This window comes from Chiloscyllium punctatum, chromosome 9 (genome assembly GCF_047496795.1).
Source record: "Chiloscyllium punctatum isolate Juve2018m chromosome 9, sChiPun1.3, whole genome shotgun sequence".
In the NCBI taxonomy this organism is placed as follows: domain Eukaryota; kingdom Metazoa; phylum Chordata; class Chondrichthyes; order Orectolobiformes; family Hemiscylliidae; genus Chiloscyllium; species Chiloscyllium punctatum.
In genome coordinates, this window is record NC_092747.1 from 15892481 (window position 1) to 15911655 (window position 19175).

Here is a 19175-nt window from a genome sequence, read left to right on the forward strand (position 1 = left end):
TAAAAGGTGTTACATCCCAGTGACTATTGTTTTAGAAAGCAAGCTGTTGCAAAAGAGATTAAGAATAAATTGTAGAAGTGGAGCTGTGATTGACAATTCTAATTTGATGTGTGTGTTTGTGTGCGCATGTATACACATGTATGTTTGTTTTCATGTGTGTCTGTGTGTATTTGTATGTATGTGCATGTGCATGTATATGTTCGTGTGTCGATGTGTGCATGGGTATATGTGTGCTTCTGAGTGTGCATGCATGTGTGTTTGTGTGCATGTGTCCTTGTGCATTATGTGTGTGGAAGCAGAGTCATTAGAGACATTTAAGCAACTGGTGGACATGCACATGGACAGCAGTGAATTGAGGGGTCTGTAGGTTCGGTTATTTTATTTTAGACTAGAAAATAATCCTCAGCACAACATCGTGGGCTGAAGGGCCTGTTGTGTGCTGTATTTTTCTATTCTATGTTCTATTTGTACACATATCAGTGCATGCTTGTGTGTGTTTGCCTCTGTGTGAGTTTATATTACGTGTTTGCATGAGTGTCTGTGTGCATGTGTGTGTTCTTGAGTGCGTATGTGTATGTGTGCCCGTGTGTGTACATGTATGCATATGTGTTTGTGTGTCTGTATGTGTGTGTGAGAGCGTGTGTGGGTGAGGGTATGTATGTGGGTGTGTCTGTGTGTGTGTCTGCGTAAGAGTGTGTGTCTGCATAAGAGTGTGTGCATGTGTCTGTGTGTCTATGTGTGAGTGGGTCTGTGTGTGTATGAATGTGTGTGTGTGAGAGAGAGTGTGTGTGGTTGTAGGTACGTGGGTGGGTGTGTCTGTGTGTGTGTGTGAGATTTTTTAGCGCTCAACTTCTGAAATAAGCTGGCAACGAAACCAAGTACTTCCTTCTGAAGCGTCATTTCCTTACAGGTACATCATATAATTCTCAAAAGGATCACGCAACTATGCAGAGATGCTGCAGTTCTATCGTGTACTGGTCAATCTCAAACTTGCTAGGTGAGTTTTCCCAGCATTTTATTCTCTAATCTTATCTTGTGATGTAAAAGCTCTCTGTGCTCATGTAGAAAAAATGGAATTTCTGTCCTTCAAATTCCTCTTTCTGTCACATTTTTATCATTTACATCTGAGCTGGTCAAAAAGATGTGGACATGCTGGTGTTGGACTGGGGTCAACAAAGTCAGAGGTCACACGACACCAGGTTATAGTCCAACAGGTTTATTTGAAATCATAAGCTTTCAGAGCACTGCTCCTTCATCAGGTGAAACTCCTTCAAATATGATTTCAAATAAACCTGTTGGACGATAACCTCGTGTTGTGTAACTTCTGAGCTGGGTGGTAGAAAAGCAGGCCATCTCATATGTACCTCTTCGAGCGATATTTCTGCTTTGTGTGATTGCTTTTACATTATTTTCTGTTATTGGAATTCTTGATTGAAATAACAGCAGGAGTTCCTGTTTAGATCTGCACTTGATAATGTAACGTATCAGGGGAACGGATAGAATCTAGTCAAATATGTTGCACATTGCACGCACATGGGCGAAAGGCTTTCACTTGGCTCACTGCTTTTAATCGCAACCTGCTTTTTTCTTATATTTCTTGGTGCGTGAGTTGTATAAACATTTATTGCATAGTAACCACGTGGAAAGCTCTAGTGTAGGACAGTCCCTATTGGTGGATAAGTGAAAACAGTTTAACATTACTTTAGCTGTAAAACACCAAGCTGGTAATAATATTTTTTGTCTCAAGATATTAATTTCTGTTTAGTAGAGTTTTAATTTATGTCATGTATTCGTGTCTGAGCTGTGAGCAGGGTGCTAATTGAATGTGCCTGGTTTTGATACTAAGATATCCTCTGCTCCTGATGCGATGCGTTGATTCTTTCAAGAGCAGGGTTTTGGTCAGTAGCCTTTGCAGCACACTCTGACGGGCTGTCACACCCTAACTTTCCTTTGTCTTTCACTAGTAAAATCCTGTTCTGACAGAAGCTTGCGTGCTTACCCTGCCCACAGCTGAAAGAAAAGGAAGTCACCACGATGCAATCCGCAGCCACAATTTCATGGCGAGATAGTGGTTGTGCACACATTGTGACAAGTCTCACATTTTGACTTAACATGTGAGTCTTCTCTGGTTTCGTGCGTCTGAAAGCTTGCCAAGGGCGGTGAGCACGTAGGATGTGGGCATTGCTGGCTGGGCCCAGCATCTATTCCCCATTCCTGGTTGTCCTCTCGAATTACTGCAATCCTTGCGAATGCAGTGACAGTGTAGTGTTGTTGGGGTATGGGTTGGGGGCGCTGGTGGGCGCTTTCAGGATTCTGACCCTGTGAAAGTGAATTAACAGTGATATAATTCCAAGTCAGGATGGTGAGTGGATCCAAGGGAATTTGCAAGCAGTGGTGTTCGAATGCATCTTCTATCCTTGTCCTTTTAGATGGGAGAGCTTGCAGGTCGGAAGATGCTGTTGAAGGAGATAAATGAGTCAGAACATGATGAGATAAATCTCCGCTCCAGTGACTTGAGTTCATATTCCATACTGATTCTCCAGTATGACACCAAGAGTATGCCTTCCGTCGGAGATGCCATCTTTTGCTTTAATATTCTGACTTCCCTCTCAGATGGACACAGAGTCCCATGACATAATTTTAAAATGAGTGCAGGAGGTCTCCACTGTTTATAAACCAATTTAAATCCTCAACCAATATCACTAAAGAAAACCAGAAAGCCTGGTCATTATCCCAATTGTTGATTGTGGGGCCTAGTGCATATATTAATCTCTCGCATTACCTAAATTAGTTATGAAAAGAAAATAGCTGGCAGCACTATGAAGAGTGTTCTACAAAGCAGTCAACCAGTCTTGCATGTGTTCTCACGAACATAGAAAGGATCATTGTGTAAATAGTGAATACAGTAGTGTCAGCATGTATCCAGGTACCAGTCATTAGAAATCTCCACCATGCTCCCATACTGACCTCTCTGTCCTTATCCTGTGGCAGTGTCCCAATGTAGCTCAATGCAAGCTAAAGAAATAGCATGTCACCATTCAACTCAGTGTTCTACAGTTTCCTGGAGCCACCTTTAGTTTAATAATTTTAGATGAAATCTTCTGTTCCCATTTCAATAAAAATGACTTTTGCTATGTCTTGTTTCTGGTTTCTCGCTTTGTTCCTTCACTATGATTCCTGGTGCCTGCCATTTGTTCAAAAGCTTCCTCTGTGTGGAAATGCTAGCTATCTCCCAACCGCAGTACCTCCCCATGGGACACTGATCAATTCTCCAGGGTTTCCCTTTTCTGCTTCCATTCACATGTGGGGCTGTGGGTGGGATGGGAGGGGGCTGCGGGTGGTCGGGTGTGAGAGATCACCAGGTGCCAGCAAAACCAGCTGGCACTGTCATCTCTCTATCCTAGCCCTGAGGAGCTGAGGTGGACCCCAGGTAACAGCCGATTCTGCGAGCACTTGACTGTACCACCAGCTGGTGTTCTGAGGTTTTGCTTCTTGCATCAATGAGGTAGCAGTTTGCAATTGTTACTATCCTTTGTTTTGGCTGCGGTGGTGGGGAATGTGTCAATATTGTGGTCCTCGTGCGTGGGTGAGCTCAGGTAGTTCTGCGCCTGTTTGGGTTTAGTTTGTTTCAGGTCACACCAGCAGATGTTCCTGGCTCCCAGTAATGTCTCTGACAATCACAAGGTACAGCCCTGTGTGATCACCTTTGCTGCTGATTGCTGCCAGGCCCACTGGGTGTAGGGATCTGGATGAAAATTGGTCCCACAGAGCAAAGCAGTGGGTGGCAGGGCCAAATATGTGTAACCGTGGTCTCATAGCCTGTTGATTGTTGTAGCAAAAGGTCCCTGTCTAGATTTTGATGGATGTCAGGCCATGGGAGTGAGAGGAAGGTGAAATCTTTTTATCCCAGTCAACACATACTATTTTTGAAACAATACCATTAAAAAGCAATGAGGCACCAAAGCCTGCTGGGAGAATAATAGAGACTCTCATTGCATTAATTGGAGGGAGAAGTTGTGGTTGCATGATCATTTGCATCTCTCCATCATTTCTCATTAAGGTCCCACAGTCATTGAGGGCTACCACACAGATAAAGGCCCTTCAGTCCATCAAGTCCGTGCCAGTCAGAATCAAGCACGTAGCTGTTTGAATCCTATTTTCCAGCACTTGGCCCTTCTATGCCTTGTCAATGTATGAGTCAGGGCCAGACCTTACCTACACGTTCTTCACAGTTTGTCTGGTTTGAGAGTTGGAGGTGGGATTATTCATGGCACAGGTGAAGACTGAACCTTTTCTCCACTCCTTCATGCTCATAGACAGGTAGTCCCTGACACTGAATGGCCTCTCCTGCTCTAGATTTATGAGCCCAGTGCTGGTGTTGGGGGAAATCAGACTGCCATCTTTCTTCCAGGAAATGTGTATTAGTGCCAGGTAGGATCCAGTGATCGAGTGAGACTGTGCTCTGTGTTTTGACCTCTTGATCTGGTGGGGATAGCTGTCTAATGTCAGAATATGTTGGTTGAACTGGGGACAGGCAGGCAAAGGAAAGGCATTAAACTGGCTGCCTCAACAGTACAAAGCCAGGAGTTTCAATTTTGATCTCCTGCCTACCGTTTACCATCTTTGTCCATTTTGATGTGTTTGAAGAGGAAGAACCACCTTGAGCGAAGCACACAAGTTCTACCCCACTATCCCGCTTAGCCACGGTGGTTCAGAGCTGGCTAATGCTGAAGTATTGGTTGCTTTCCTCCAACATGTAAAGCTCTCAGTGAGGAGCGATTTACCTGGTCCCCTTCATTATGCGCCCCCAGCCTTGGAAGATGGCAACAAGGCTGACTTAGAAATCAATCCCCTCCTTTGTGGGTACCTTTCTTCCACACATAAATTAACTTACATTTTAAACAGAGTCAATTTAACCAAGCTTTCTTAAGTTACCTGAGTTTGTTAATTACTAAACACTAATATAACAAACATATAAGCAGATTAGAAATAAAAATTAAATCCAAAAGTATAAACATTTTTGATCAATGAATTATACAGATCAGTTTCTGAATAGTTCACAAGAGCAAACAGTTGAACATTGCATCCTTTGCAGTAAAGTTAAAAATCACACAACACAAAGTTATAGTCCAACAGGTTTCATTGGAAACACACTAGCTTTCAGAGCGCCACTCCTTCATCAGGTGGTTGTGTGCAGTAAAGGTCCTCGTTAGCATTGGTGTTGGTAGCTGAACGGTCAATTTTATGCCACTTCATTCTACAGCTTTTTTGAGATGTTGTAGTTCTGATTCCTTTCTATTCTGATTGATTTCGAGCATTCAGGATGAGAGACAAGCCTTTTGCTATTGTATTTCCCTTTGTCTAGCTGTTAGTTAGCTGGCACTCAGAGATAGAGAGAGATTCTTTACCTGCAAATCATACCCAAAGGAAGTCAGAATACCTGGTTTCATCCTTTTTTGTCACTTCTCCCAATCTAATTTCTTTTCCCTTCTCTTATTTCTTTTACACACCTGATTTGACTCTTTTTATCATACTTCCTTCCTGTCATTCAGCTCATTTGTTATTCCTTCATTGGGTTTTGAAAAGTTTGATTTATCTGTTTCCTTACCTCTCTTATGATCCCAGTGGTGCATTGTATCTCCTTTTCTCGCTCAGTAAGTAATCACCTGACTCCTCTCCAGATTCCTTTGAGTGAAGCGGCTAACATCCCTAGCCAGAACGAGGTTTAGAGATGGTGATTTCTCAAAGACCCACCTCCTGGCTCACGGAAGCTTCCTCTCCCAACTAACAAGTCATGGAGTAAACCCTAACTTGCTTAACCCCCCCCCCCACTTCCTTATGTGTGCTGTACCCACTCTGACCCCTGTCTCCTGCTCCACCCTCCTGATGCTGCTTGGCTTGTTGTGTTCTTCCAGCCTCCTGCTTGTCTACACGAAACATAATTGCCGTTTCTCATTCTCTGAAGAACTATGTGATCTTTCTTGCGTAGATCCTCTCTCAGAACCTATTCCTCCAATAATTGCTTGGTCTAATTCTTCTCCAAGCTCCTGATCCCTGATTTCTCACTCACTGTTTGCCATATGAATTATGAGCAGAAGTCGGTGATTCTGCCCATCAAATCTGTTCCACCATTCAACACGATCATGGTTGATCTGTTTGTCCTCTGAATTCCACATTACCATCCATCCACAATCACCTCGGATTCTACTGTCTAACAAGAATCTATTAACTTTGTCTTAAAACATATTCAATAACAATGACTCCACTGTCTTCTGAGGCATAGTCTCATAACTGTCAGTGATGAAATATTTCCCACCATCTTTGTCATTTTAAACAGTGTCCTCCAGTTCTGGAGTCAGCCATTAGAGCAAACAGCCTTTCCATGCTCACCTTCTCAAAGCAGTCCATAACCAAGGCCTACTTTACTGGGTAAGGACCACGTATCACTCTTCATGTGAACTCTTTCGTCCAAACCCCTGGATGCATCTTACTCAGCCTCTCCATTTTTGAAGGTTTTTCTTTATTCATTCATGGGATGAAGTTGCCCCTGGCTAGGCAGCATTTATTGCCCATCCCTAATTGCCCAGAGGGAAGTTAAGATTTAACCCACATCACATGGAGGCCAGACCAGGTAAGAACAGCAGACTTCCTTCCCTAAAGGACTTTAGTAAACTGAATGTATTTTTCCTGACAATTGCCAATAGTTTCACAGTCATCATTAGACTCTTACTTTCAGATTTTTATTGAATTCAAATTCCACCATCAGCCCCAGTGGGATTTGAGCCTAGGTCCCCAGAACATCACCTGGGTCTCAGGATTAATAGTCGAGCAATTATAGCACTAAGATATTGGCCCCTCCACCCCTGCCTCTACCCCATCCTCTGTTATGTACTCCCAACCCCCTAGGACATCCAATCTCATAGGCTCATTTTTTGGTGTCACCAATTGAGTTTCAGTTTCCTTCAGGCTACCCATCAGGTGGGTATTAGCCTGCCTCATCAGTGACTGTCCAATGACACAAGGCTGGTAACCAGAGGGCACACATCTCAAATAAGGGCAAAAGACCTGGATGGTAGATGAGAAGATTTTTTTTATGTAAGAAGTTATTATGATCTGAACTGCCCTAATTGAAAGAGCAGTGAAAGCATATTTAATAGTAACTGGAAAAGGGAATTGGGTAGATAATTGCAAAGGGAATATTTGCAGGGCTATGGCAGATGGAAGACAGGAATGGGACTAATCCTATATAGTTCATCCAAAGAATGAGCTCAGATACATTGGGACGCCTTCTGTGTTGTATGATTTGCTGATTTGTTTGCATTCAGTATTTCCCTTAGTGTATTTATGTTTTTTTTTAATTTACTTGTGAGATGTGGCCATCTCTGGCTGGAACAGCATTTATTGCCCATCCCTAATTGCCCAGAGGGAAGTTAAGAGTTAATCACATTGCTGTGGGTCTGGAGTTTCATCTAGGCCAGACCAGGTAAGAATGTCAGTTTTCCTCCCTAAAGGACATTAGTGAATTAGGTGGATTTTTCTGACAATTGACAATCGTTTCATGGTCGCCATTAGACCCTTAATTCCAGACTCTTGACAGAATTCAAATTCCACCATCTGCCATGGTGTCCAGAACAGGAGCTGAATTTCTGGATTGGTAGTCTAGATAATTCCACTTGGCCACCACCTCCTCAATTTTGCTGATGTTATTAACCCAAAGAAACTTTCACTGGATTTTTTTTCCCTGTTGTCACTCCACAGAGTGAGCAAATGAACTTTCACCTGTCTGTGATGCCCTCAGTTGTGCAGTAGATGGCGGTGTGATAGTAAATGCCACAGGGCTGCGTACTAGTAGGCCTTGGATACCTCTCTGGAGCAACAGGCTCAAATCTATTATGCCAGATTGAAATTAGGTGGAATTTCAATCTAATCAAACTGAAATTGAAAACCAAGGTAAAAACAATGACTGCAGATGCTGAAAATCAAATACTGGATTAGTGGTGCTGGAAGAGCACAGCAGTTCAGGCAGCATCCAGCGAGCAGCGAAATCAACGTTTCGGGCAAAAGCCCTTCATCAGGAATAAAGGCAGTGAGCCTGAAGCATGGAGAGATAAGCTAGAGGAGGGTGGGGGTGGGGAGAGAGTAGCATAGAGTACAATGGGTGAGTGGGGGAGGAGATGAAGGTGATAGGTCAAAGAGAAGAGGGTGGAGTGGATAGGTGGAAAAGAAGATAGGCAGGTCGGACAAGCCAATATCATTTATTGTATCCGTTGCTCCCGATGTGGTCTCCTCTACATTGGGGAGACTGGGCGCCTCCTAGCAGAGCGCTTTAGGGAACATCTCCGAGACACCCGCACCAATGAACCAAACCGCCCCGTGGCCCAACATTTCAACTCCCCCTCCCACTCTGCCGAGGACATGGAGGTCCTGGGCCTCCTTCACCGCCGCTCCCTCACCACCAGACGCCTGGAGGAAGAACGCCTCATCTTCCGCCTCGGAACACTTCAACCCCAGGGCATCAATGTGGACTTCAACAGCTTCCTCATTTCCCCTTCCCCCACCTCATCCTAATTTCAAACTTCCAGCTCACTTACTGTCTCCTTGACTTGTCCTACCTGCCTATCTTCTTTTCCACCTATCCACTCCACCCTCTTCTCTTTGACCTATCACCTTCATCTCCTCCCCCACTCACCCATTGTACTCTATGCTACTCTCTCCCCACCCCCACCCTCCTCTAGCTTATCTCTCCATGCTTCAAGCTCACTGCCTTTATTCCTGATGAAGGGCTTTTGCCCGAAACGTTGATTTCGCTTCTCGCTGGATGCTGCCTGAACTGCTGTGCTCTTCCAGCACCACTAATCCTGAAATTGAAAACCAGCCTATTATCAATTGTGGGGAGATGTTGGTGTTGTGGAAATGTCAATAAATCAGAATCCAGAAACCCAGGAAGTGTGGGATTTGGATCCCATCATGACAGATGATAAAATTTGAATTCAATGAAAATTTGGAATAAAATGCTGATCTATTGTTAATTTTTGTAAAAGCTAATCGGGTCCACAAATGTCCTTTAGGGAATGAAATCTCTTATCCTTAACTTGCCTACATGTGACCCAGAGCAATATGGTTGACTCTTAACTGCACTCTGAAATTGCCCAGCATGGGACTCAGGTGAAGTGCACTAAGGGATGGGCAATAAATGTTGGCCTGAAGCAATCTTGTCATCACATGAACCAGGAATGCATTTTATACTTGACATTACCTTCTGTTCAATTACACACATGAAACTCTTGGGGAAGAACTTTTCATGCTTTGGACTGTCCCTTCACCACAATGTGGTTTGTGTTATCAACATGAATTCCCATGGCCACATAATTAATAAACAAAGTGAAGCCTTTCGAGTACTGAAGTCATTTGTAATTAAAAGTGGGCGGCCTTTTTGAATAACCCAGTAAATGTAGTCATTTTTGTTGGTGTCGTGAGAATGTTTAGAATACTTATATCAGAGACTGGCATATAAATTTCATAGCTGGAGTGTTACCTCTGCTAGTTGCCACCCTGGGGAGTGATGACTGTGCCTTACTGCTGGCACTTTGTGCTCATATGGGCATTTGAACTATTGATATTCTCAACACCACACTGAATTCTTGGATGACTCATAATTTGGACCAGCAGCAATGTATTCAACGAGTTTGAATTTCACCCACTAAAGATTAGGTATTCAGCTGCAAAAGAGGTTTTCTTGTAAGGCTTCTTTGTATCCCCATACAAGTTCAAGCCAAACCTCCAGGTAACTTCAAAACCATGTTCATTAACAGCCTGGTTGTGACAGTAAGACTACACAGTAACATATTCTGCCTCTAGTAAGCTCAAAGCCTTTTGTGGTCTGTATTCCTCTCTTCCTCAACATTTCATATATTTATCAAGATATCTCTACAACATTGCTATTGTGTCCAACTCCTGTAGCAGCACATTCCAGGCACTTATCACCCTCTGTGTAAAAAACCTGCCTCTCATGTCTTCTTTAAACATAATCCTTTTACCATAAATGTTAGTCCCCTGGTAATCAACATTTCTACTTGGAGAAAAAGACACTGATTATCCATTTTATCCATGCCCCTCAGAATTTTTAAAACTTCTCTCAAGGTGCCCCTCATCTCTTGATATTCAAGTGAAAACAATACAAGTTTGTCAAATTTCTCCTGACAGCTAATCCCCTCTAAACCAGGCAACATCCTGGTAAACTGTTTCTATACCTTCTCCAAAATCTCCACATCCTCTGGTTGTGTTGAGACTAGAACTACACACAATATTCTAAATGTGGCCGAATTAAAGTTCAAAACAGCTGCAACATGACTTGCCAATTTTTATACTCTATGCCCAATGAAGGTCAAGCATGCTATATGCCTCTTGGCCACCTATCCACTTGTGTTGCCACTTTCAGAAAACCGTGGATGTGTGCATCTAGATCCCTCTGTATGTTGGTGCTACTAAGGGTTTTGCCATTTATCATATACTTCTCTGTTGCATGAGATCTTCCAAAACGTATCACCCTTCATTTGTCTGGATTAATTACATCACCTCCTAGGAAGAGACTGCCATCTTGAATGTGTCTGATTAGCATTTCAATTCAACCAGCTCTTTTTCTGACCAAAGAAGACCCACTGGACTCAAAACGGTGTAGTTCAAAATGGTAATTCTCTTTAGGACCCATGCTCCGTATTGCATACATCTTCTCCAAGTTACCTTTAGCAGTGCTTTCCTTCTGGATTTCTCCTTTATATCCATCTGCCTGCTCTGAGATAAAGTAATCAACCTCTCAAACTGATTGCGACAACGATAGACAATTGCACAAGGGAGGCTGATGAAAAGGTCACTAGGTCACGGATATTCTTGTCGTCTGAATCTTCCATACATTATTATTATTACTAACCTTTATCTTTTTTCTATTGGTTTGATGCTCATACAATTATCATAGGGATCTGAATAAATGCTAGAAAGGAAGATTTAATCCATCTGAATCCATCCTTTGTGGGGAAGCCGTTCCTAGATAAACTGGGCATCGTTGGCCAGAGCAGCATTTATTTATCATCTACGAGATAATGAGGACTGCAAGTGCTGGAGATCAGAGTCAAAAAGTGTGGCACTGGAAATGCACAGCTGGTCAGGCAGCATCCGAGGAGCAGGACAATCGAAGTTTCAATATGATGAGGAGAAGAGTCATTCCTGATGAAGAGCTTAAGCTCAAAACATTGACTCTCCTGCTCCTCGGACACTGCCTGACTGGCTGTGCTTTTCCAGCATCACACTTTTTGACTCATTTATTGACCACCCCTAATTGCCAATGGGTAGTTAGAGACAGCAACATTTGGTGATGAGCTGGCTTATTGAATTGCTGCAAACCTTGTCCTCCTAGGAGAAATAGATACACCTGAAGTGATGTAGGGAAAGGAGATCCAGGATTTTGACCAGGAACAGTGATATATTTCCAAGTCACAATGGTGTGTGACTTGCAGCAGAGGGTGGTAATCCCATGAATCTGTTACATTTATCCCTCTAGGTTAATCCATCCACAAGTTGCCCTGTTACTGGATATTTTGCCTACAAATCTGGATTCTTCAAAGACAAATATAACAAGAAAACTGCACAATCCAGGTATTATTCCAAGTTTGGTGGGTTTCGTGAGAAGGGCTTGCAGCAAATGTGCACCAAAGCCTCAGAGTATAATCTTTGTATCAGTTTAAACCTTGCATTATATCTGCACCTTCTGCTGATTGAAAGCGGAACTTAGGTATCCCTCCCATCAATCCGAATGTGTGGCTTGATTCACCCGATTTATGTCTGAACCACTTGACCATTACTAATCAGGGATTTCATACAGCAACAAAGAACAAAGAACAAAAAAAAATTTACAGCCCAGGAACAGGCCCTTCGGCCCTCCAAGCCTGAGCCGATCCAAATGTACTGTCTAAACCTGTCGGTCAATTCCTAAGCATCTGTATCCCTCTGCTCCCCACCTACTCATGCATTTATCCAGACGCATCTTAAATGAATCTACCGTGCCTGCCTCTACCACCTCTGCTGACAACGCGTTCCAAACGCCCCCCACCCTCTGTGTGAAGCAACTTGTTAACCAAATTCTTTCTCCTGGTCATTTTGCTCATCATTTCCTTGAGGGACATGCTGCCTTATCTAGGAACTGTTTCCCCACAAAATATCACTTTATTCTGATGGATTAAAGCTTCCTTTTGTAGCATTTGTTTAGATCTCTATAATAATTGTAAGAGCATCAAGCAAATTGCTAAGGAGCATGGAGGGCAAATTTGAAATTCATGTCAGCATTTATTCCATCATTTGATTTTTCAGCCCTCTCTCTGCACATATAATTTTGCCCTTAATCTTTTCTTGATTTGGCTTTATAATGTCAAAATTGCACAGAAGCAATTTAAATCTGATAGCTTCTAATGTAGCTAAAAATCACACAATACCAGGTTATAGTCCACATCCTGGCTTCTAATGTACACAGTGCAGCAAAAATACAGAGGGAGTAGCAATCAAGTGGTGCATTAGAGTGGTTTCTGATTATTTGTTCTAAGTTATCGAGATCAAACTGCATATCTTCAATTACATTCAATGATGGCCAAATCAGATGAGTGACTTCTTTTCCAAGGTGCTTAATTAATTATAAAGTGCTTTGGAGTGTCTTGAGATTGGGAAAAGTGCTATATAAATACAAGGTATTCTGTATAGGTGTAGGTCTGGAAATTAGACCAATCAGTTCCTGGTTTCAAGGACTGATTGGCATCTTTACTCTTGAATAAGCTGAGCAGGAAGCAGAAATACACTGTAGGCCACAGTGCAACATATCAAAATAAATGAGATTGTGAAATCTGAATATGCAATTCAGGGGCAGGGAAAGGTCATTCAGCATCTCAATGAAATGGCTAATCTGACGGAACCTCAAATCCACATTCCTATCTATCCCTAATAATCCTTCATCCCTTTGTTTAACAAGAATCTACCTCTGCCTTAAAAATATTCAAGCACTCTGGTCCCTCCAAATTTTCAGATTTAAAAACCTTTGAAAAGAAAATAATTTTCCTAATTTCTGTTTTAAATGGATGGTACCTGGTTCGCAAACAGTGACCCCTAATTCAAGATTCTCCAGCAAGAACAAATATCCTCACCACACCTAATCTGTCATGACCCGACAGAATTTTATAAGTTTAAATCAAGTCCTCCCCTAATCTTCGAAAGAACAGGAGATATAAGCTTAGCCTGTCCAGCTTAGATGGTACTGTGGCTCAATGGTTATCACTGCTGCCTCACAGTACCAGGGACCTGGGTTCAATTTTAGCCTTGAGCAACTATCTGTGTGATGTTTGCATGTTCTTCTCATGTCTGGTTCCTCCCACAGTTTAAAGATGTACAGGTTAGATGGACTAGGTAAAAACAATGACTGCAGATGCTGGAAACCAGTGGTGCTGGAAAAGCACAGCAGTTCAGGCAGCATCCAGGGAGCAGTAAAATCGACGTTTCAGGCAAAAGCCCTTCATCAGGAATACAGGCAGAGTGCCTGAAGGGTGGAGAGATAAATGAGAGGAGGGTGGGGGTGGGGAGAAAGTAGCATAGAGTACAATAGGTGAGTGGGGGAGCGGATGAAGGTGATAGGTTGGGGTGGAGGGTGGAGTGGATAGGTGGAAAAGAAGATAGGCCAACAGGACAGATCATGGGGACAGTGCTGAGCTGGAAGTTTGGAACTGGGGTGAGGTGGAAGAAGGGGAAATGAGGAAACTGTTGAAGTCCACATTGATGCCCTGGGGTTGAAGTGTTCCGAGGCGGAAGATGAGGTGCTCTTCCTCCAGGCGTCTGGTGGTGAGGGAGCGGCGGTGAAGGAGGCCCAGGATCTCCGTGTCCTCGGCTGAGTGGGAGGGGGAGTTGAAATGTTGGGCCACAGGGCGGTGTGGTTGATTGGTGCAGGTGTCCCAGAGTTGTTCCCTAAAGCGCTCTGCTAGGAGGCGTCCTGTCTCCCTAATGTAGAGGAGACCGCATTGGGAGCAACGGATACAATAGGTTAGATGGATTGGCCATGCTAAAAATTGCCTGCAATATGCATGCGAGGTGAATAAGCCATAGGAAATACAAGGTTATAGTGTAGTGAGATGGGTCTGGGTGTGGAGGAATGGCCTGTAGAGATTCTATGGTAACCTGGTATATAACACAACCCACTAATCCCAGGCGTTAGTCTGGTAAACCTGTACCATGTTAATGAATTTACATCCCTCTTTTAAGAAGGAGACCAATACAGTGCTCAGTACTCTCGATGTGGTCTTATCAGTACCATATTGATCCATATTTGAGAACACCCAGAACTCTTGCATCTGATCACTGCAATCTCTCACCATTTAAATTGTATGTTTTTTTCATTCTTCCTGCCAAAATGGACAATTTTACTTTTTTCCACAATGTATCCCATTTTCCAGAGCTTTATTCATTCACTTAATCGATCTATACCTTTTTTTTGGAACCTCTTTATGTTTTCACAACTTACTTTCTAGCCTATCTGCATGTCATCAGCAAACTTGGCAACCATACCTTCTGCCATTTCATCCAAGTTGCTTATATAAATTTTAAATAGTTGAGGACCCAGCACTGATCCTTTTGGCACACCTCTGGTTACAATTTTATCCCTACTCTCTGCTTCCTGTTTGCCTACCACTCTTATGTCCTTGCTAATATGATTCCTCCTACACCATGAATGTTTATTTTGTGCAATAATTTTAGACGTGGCACTTTATCAAATATCTCTCTAATTATATCCGCCTTATTAAATTTTTGGCCATTCTTTGCTTTTTTTTATATTCTCTCCAATCCTCTAACATGCCACTTGCCATGTGTTTTTAAATTATTTTACAATCTTCAACATTTCTTACTTGTTGGAATGTATCTATTCTTTGTATTCTGAAATACCCCTTCAATGGTTGCCATAGCATCGCTATTGATCTAACCATTAACCTAATTTGACAATTCACTTGAATCATCTTTGCTTTCAGACTGTCATGCCCTTATTTAAATTTTATAAAGTAGTCTCAGTCCCCACTCCTCCGTCCCTCAAACTGAATGTTAAATTTAATCATACTATAGACACTGTTACCTAGTGGTGTCTTCACAATGAGATTATTAATTAATTCTATCTCATCAAAATACCATATCTAGTAATACCTGCTCTCTGGTCAGCTCCTGAAAATTCTGTTCTAAGAAACTATCTCATGAAACACTCCATGAACACATCACTTAGGCTACTTTTGCATTTCTGATTTATTCAATTGATGTAAATCTCAGATTAAAATCTCTGATTATCAAACTGCCTGTATGATAACTTCTCATGACTTCTTCCTTTTTACTCCACTCTCTTGTGTGGTTACTGTTAGAGGCACTTACTCCACTCCCACAAGTGAATTTTTGCTTTTATCATTTTTCCTTTCTGCACAAACTACCTTCAAATCTTAGTTTTCTTATGCTAGGTTATTCCTCTCTTTTATGACAACAAAAAGGTAAATTTGCCATAGTCCCAGAGGACCATGGGGCTAATTTCTAATTAGAGAAAGAGAGAGAGAGAGAGAGAGAGACAAAACATGGTAAGCTTAACATAAAGTCCACCATACCTCAGGTACAGGGTGAGATTGAGAAGGTGAAATTATCATGGTAACCTCAGCCTGTTCAGATCAATTGTACTGATATCATTACTAACTAATGCAACCACCGTACCACCTTTTTCTACTTCACATACTTTCTGTACCCTTCAAAACTCCAGTCCCAACCACACCATCCTAGACCGTGACTCCATAACAGATGCTAGATCATACTAATTCATTTCTATTTGTGCTGTGAGTTCATCAATTTTGCTTTGAGTGTTATGAGCATTCAGACACTGATGAGTGCAACAAGTAGTACTCCCTTTGCAAATAAGGTCTGATTCACACCCTGACCACCAGGTAAACCAAGCACCTGTTTCAGGACGTATCCAATTTTCAATGTCACTGATCTACCAGTCCAACGTTATGTCTCACCCTTTATATTTAACTGTTGTTCTCACCAAGCAAGTTTCCAAATACTCAATGTTAATATTATCAACAGAACATTTGAAGAGATTGTATCAAGTGCCTTCCTCTCCAATTTCCATGCCTTCTTTAAGGTGTTAAATAAAGAATCTAGATTAGGTTATTACAGCAGATAAACAGGCACTTGGCCCACTAGTCCATGCTGATGTTAACGCTCCTTTCCAACTCTCTTGCATCTTTCCTCGTCTAAATCTATCATCATAATCCTCTATTCCTTTTGCCCTCCTAAATTGGTAAGCACTCTCGTTTATTCATCCATATCATTTGCTTCAACCATACTCTGGTAATGATTTCTTCCTGCTGTTTGGTTAAAAGAAGCCTCTTTTAAATTTTCTGAAGCTTATGAAGGGCATGAAGTTTAAAGGATTTACATAATATCAGTGACAGTAGCTGACATCAACTAAATCAATCAATAAATATCAACTCTTGCAGATGTTTTGGGTCCACTTTTAATTCCCATTAAGGTTCTGAGGGAGTTAAAATCAAAAATATCTTCACTCTTCATTTCTTCAACCTATCTCCGAAACTTTACCATAAGCTCATAGTGTTGTGTAATATCTCAGTCACTCTCTAAGTAATAACGTGTAAGGGTCATTGGACTCATTGGACTTCATTTTTTTTCCAAAGATGCTGCCAGACCTGCTGAGCTTTTCCAGCGATTCCTGTTTTTGGAATAATGTACAGAAGGAAAATACAAAGATTTCTTACAACACCAGTCTGCTCTTTGTAATTTTTTTTTATCTATAAGAGAAGACTCATGAAAATGTGCAATTACAGATTTAATGAGGCAATTCCAGCTTTGGTGTCTTCCAATTGCTTCACCCTTAGCAAACTTTGTTTCTTAATTCTCAAAAAAAAATCATTGTAATGACATTCCACTCCAGCAAGTAGTTGGACTGATGAGAGACTGGGAACCATTTAAAGCCAAGGCTCTTAGTTTACTGCTATGTTAGGGCTTGCAGAATATTCTGATTATTGCAGTCAGTCCTTGTGTATAATAGACCCCAATCCTCAGTTTCCTGGGGTCAGAGCAGGCCTGGGAAAGACCACACCTGCTCTGATGAGGGTGGCGCAATTCATGTGCTCTGGGCTTTTGTTTGCCTCAGCTGAAGTGCCCCGTTAAATTCCAAAAGATTGGGTGATGACAAATTATCTGTCTATCCTACATCTCAAAAGGGAACACATCTAATAGAATTGCATGGATTCTGCAGAAAATGTTGCCATTCTGCCCTTATAAAGCCCCAGGGAGACTGAAATCAATTGCTACTGGACTTGAGCTATAGAACATAGAACAATTCAGCGCAGAACAGGCCCTTTGGCCCTCGATGTTGCACCAACCTGTGAACTAATTTAAGCTCATCCCCCTACACTATCCCATCATCATTCATGTGCTTATCCAAGGATTGTTTAAATCTCCCTAATGTGGCTGAGTTAGCTACATTGGCAGGCAGGGCATTCCATGCCCTTTACAACTCTCTGAGTAAAGAACCTGCCTCTGACATCTGTCTTAAATCTATCACCCCTCAATTTGTGGCTATACCCTCAAGTACAAGCTAACATCATCATCCGAGGAAACCAACTTTCCCTGTCTATTCTATCTGATCCTCTGATCATCTTGTATGTCTCTCTCAAATCCCCTCTTAGCCTTCTTCTTTCCAATGAGAACAGACCCAAGTCTTTTAGCCTTTCCTCGAAGACCCTCCCTCCAGACCAGACAACCTCCTGGTAAATCTCCTCTGCATCGTTTCCAATGCTTCCACATCCTTCCTGTAATGGGGTGACCAGAACTGTACACAATATTCCAAGTGAGGCCGCACTAGCCTTTTGTACGGTTGCAGCAGGAAGTAATCAAACCCACTAATAAAACCCCGAATCCTCACAAGGGCAAGCCACGCTCACTTTAGAGCGAATTGATTGACTTTGTCAAACTGTATGTCAAGAGTGCTTTCTTCAACAGTCAACCCTTTAATTTTATTTCACAATACCTTCATGCCTTCATGATCTGGTGCAATTGTTACATATAATTTTGTAACAAGTTCTTGAGGCATTGCTTCCGTTTTACACCAGCTGAAATTATTGACTTCCAGCTACATCTTAATTTGTGTGAGTTTTTTTCTCCTAATAATGTCCCCAAGCCAAACCTTAGTTCATTCTGATTAACATTAAAACGTTAGTATAGATGGCATATAGAACATAGAACATCAAACATTACAGCTCAGTATGGGCCCTTTGGCCCTTGGTGTTCTACCGACATATGAAACCAAAGTTGCCAGAAGATCAGAGACAGAATTTTATTTTTTACAATTCAGTCATGCATCATGAGTGTCACTGGCTGTGTCAGCATCTATTGCCCATCTCCAGTTGCCCTTGAGAAGGTGGTGGTGAGCTGCCTTCTTGGACTGCTGCAGTTGACCTACAATGCCATTCTGGAGAGAATTCCAGGATTTTGACTCAGCAACTGTGATGGAATGATGATATATTTCCAGGTCAGGATGATGAGTCTCTTAGAGGGGAGCTTTGCAGGTGCTGGAGTTCCCATGTATCTGTTGCCCTTGTCCTTCTAGGTGGATGTGGTTGTGGAAGATGCTGTCTCGGGATCTTTTGATGAATTCCTGCAGTGCAGTACTGACTCATTGTTCACACTGTTACGACTGAGTGCTGGTGGTGGAGGGAGTGGATGCTTGTGGATGTGGTGCTAATCAAACAGGCTGCTTTGTCCTAGATGGTGCCACGTCTTTTGAGTGTTATTGGAGCTGCAGGCAATTGGACAGAAATCCATCACAGTTCAGAGTTGTGTCTTGTAAATGATAGACAGACTTTGGGGAGTCAGGCAGGGAGTTACTTGTCGCAGTATTCCTAGCCTCTAACCTGCTCTTGTAGCCGCACTGTTATGTGGTGTGTCCAGGAGAGTATCTTGTTAATAGTAACCCTAAGGATGTCGACTGTGAGGCATTCAGTGATGGTAACACCATTGAATGTCAATGACTATCTTGTATTGGAGATAGTCGATGCTTGGCATTTGTGTGGCACCAATATTACTTGCCACTTGTCAGCCCACAT

General features: G+C 42.3%; 1 protein-coding gene across 1 annotated transcript in view; it reads left to right on the plus strand.

Annotated features, from left to right (window-relative positions):
- Positions 1-936: 936 nt before the first annotated feature.
- The window catches only part of LOC140481155 (S-geranylgeranyl-glutathione receptor P2RY8-like), a 47862-nt gene continuing 29623 nt past the window's right edge, over positions 937-19175 (plus strand). The window contains exon 1 of the mRNA XM_072576912.1: positions 937-997. The gene's annotated coding sequence lies outside the window, so the exon portion shown is untranslated. The remainder of the gene's footprint in view (positions 998-19175) is intronic.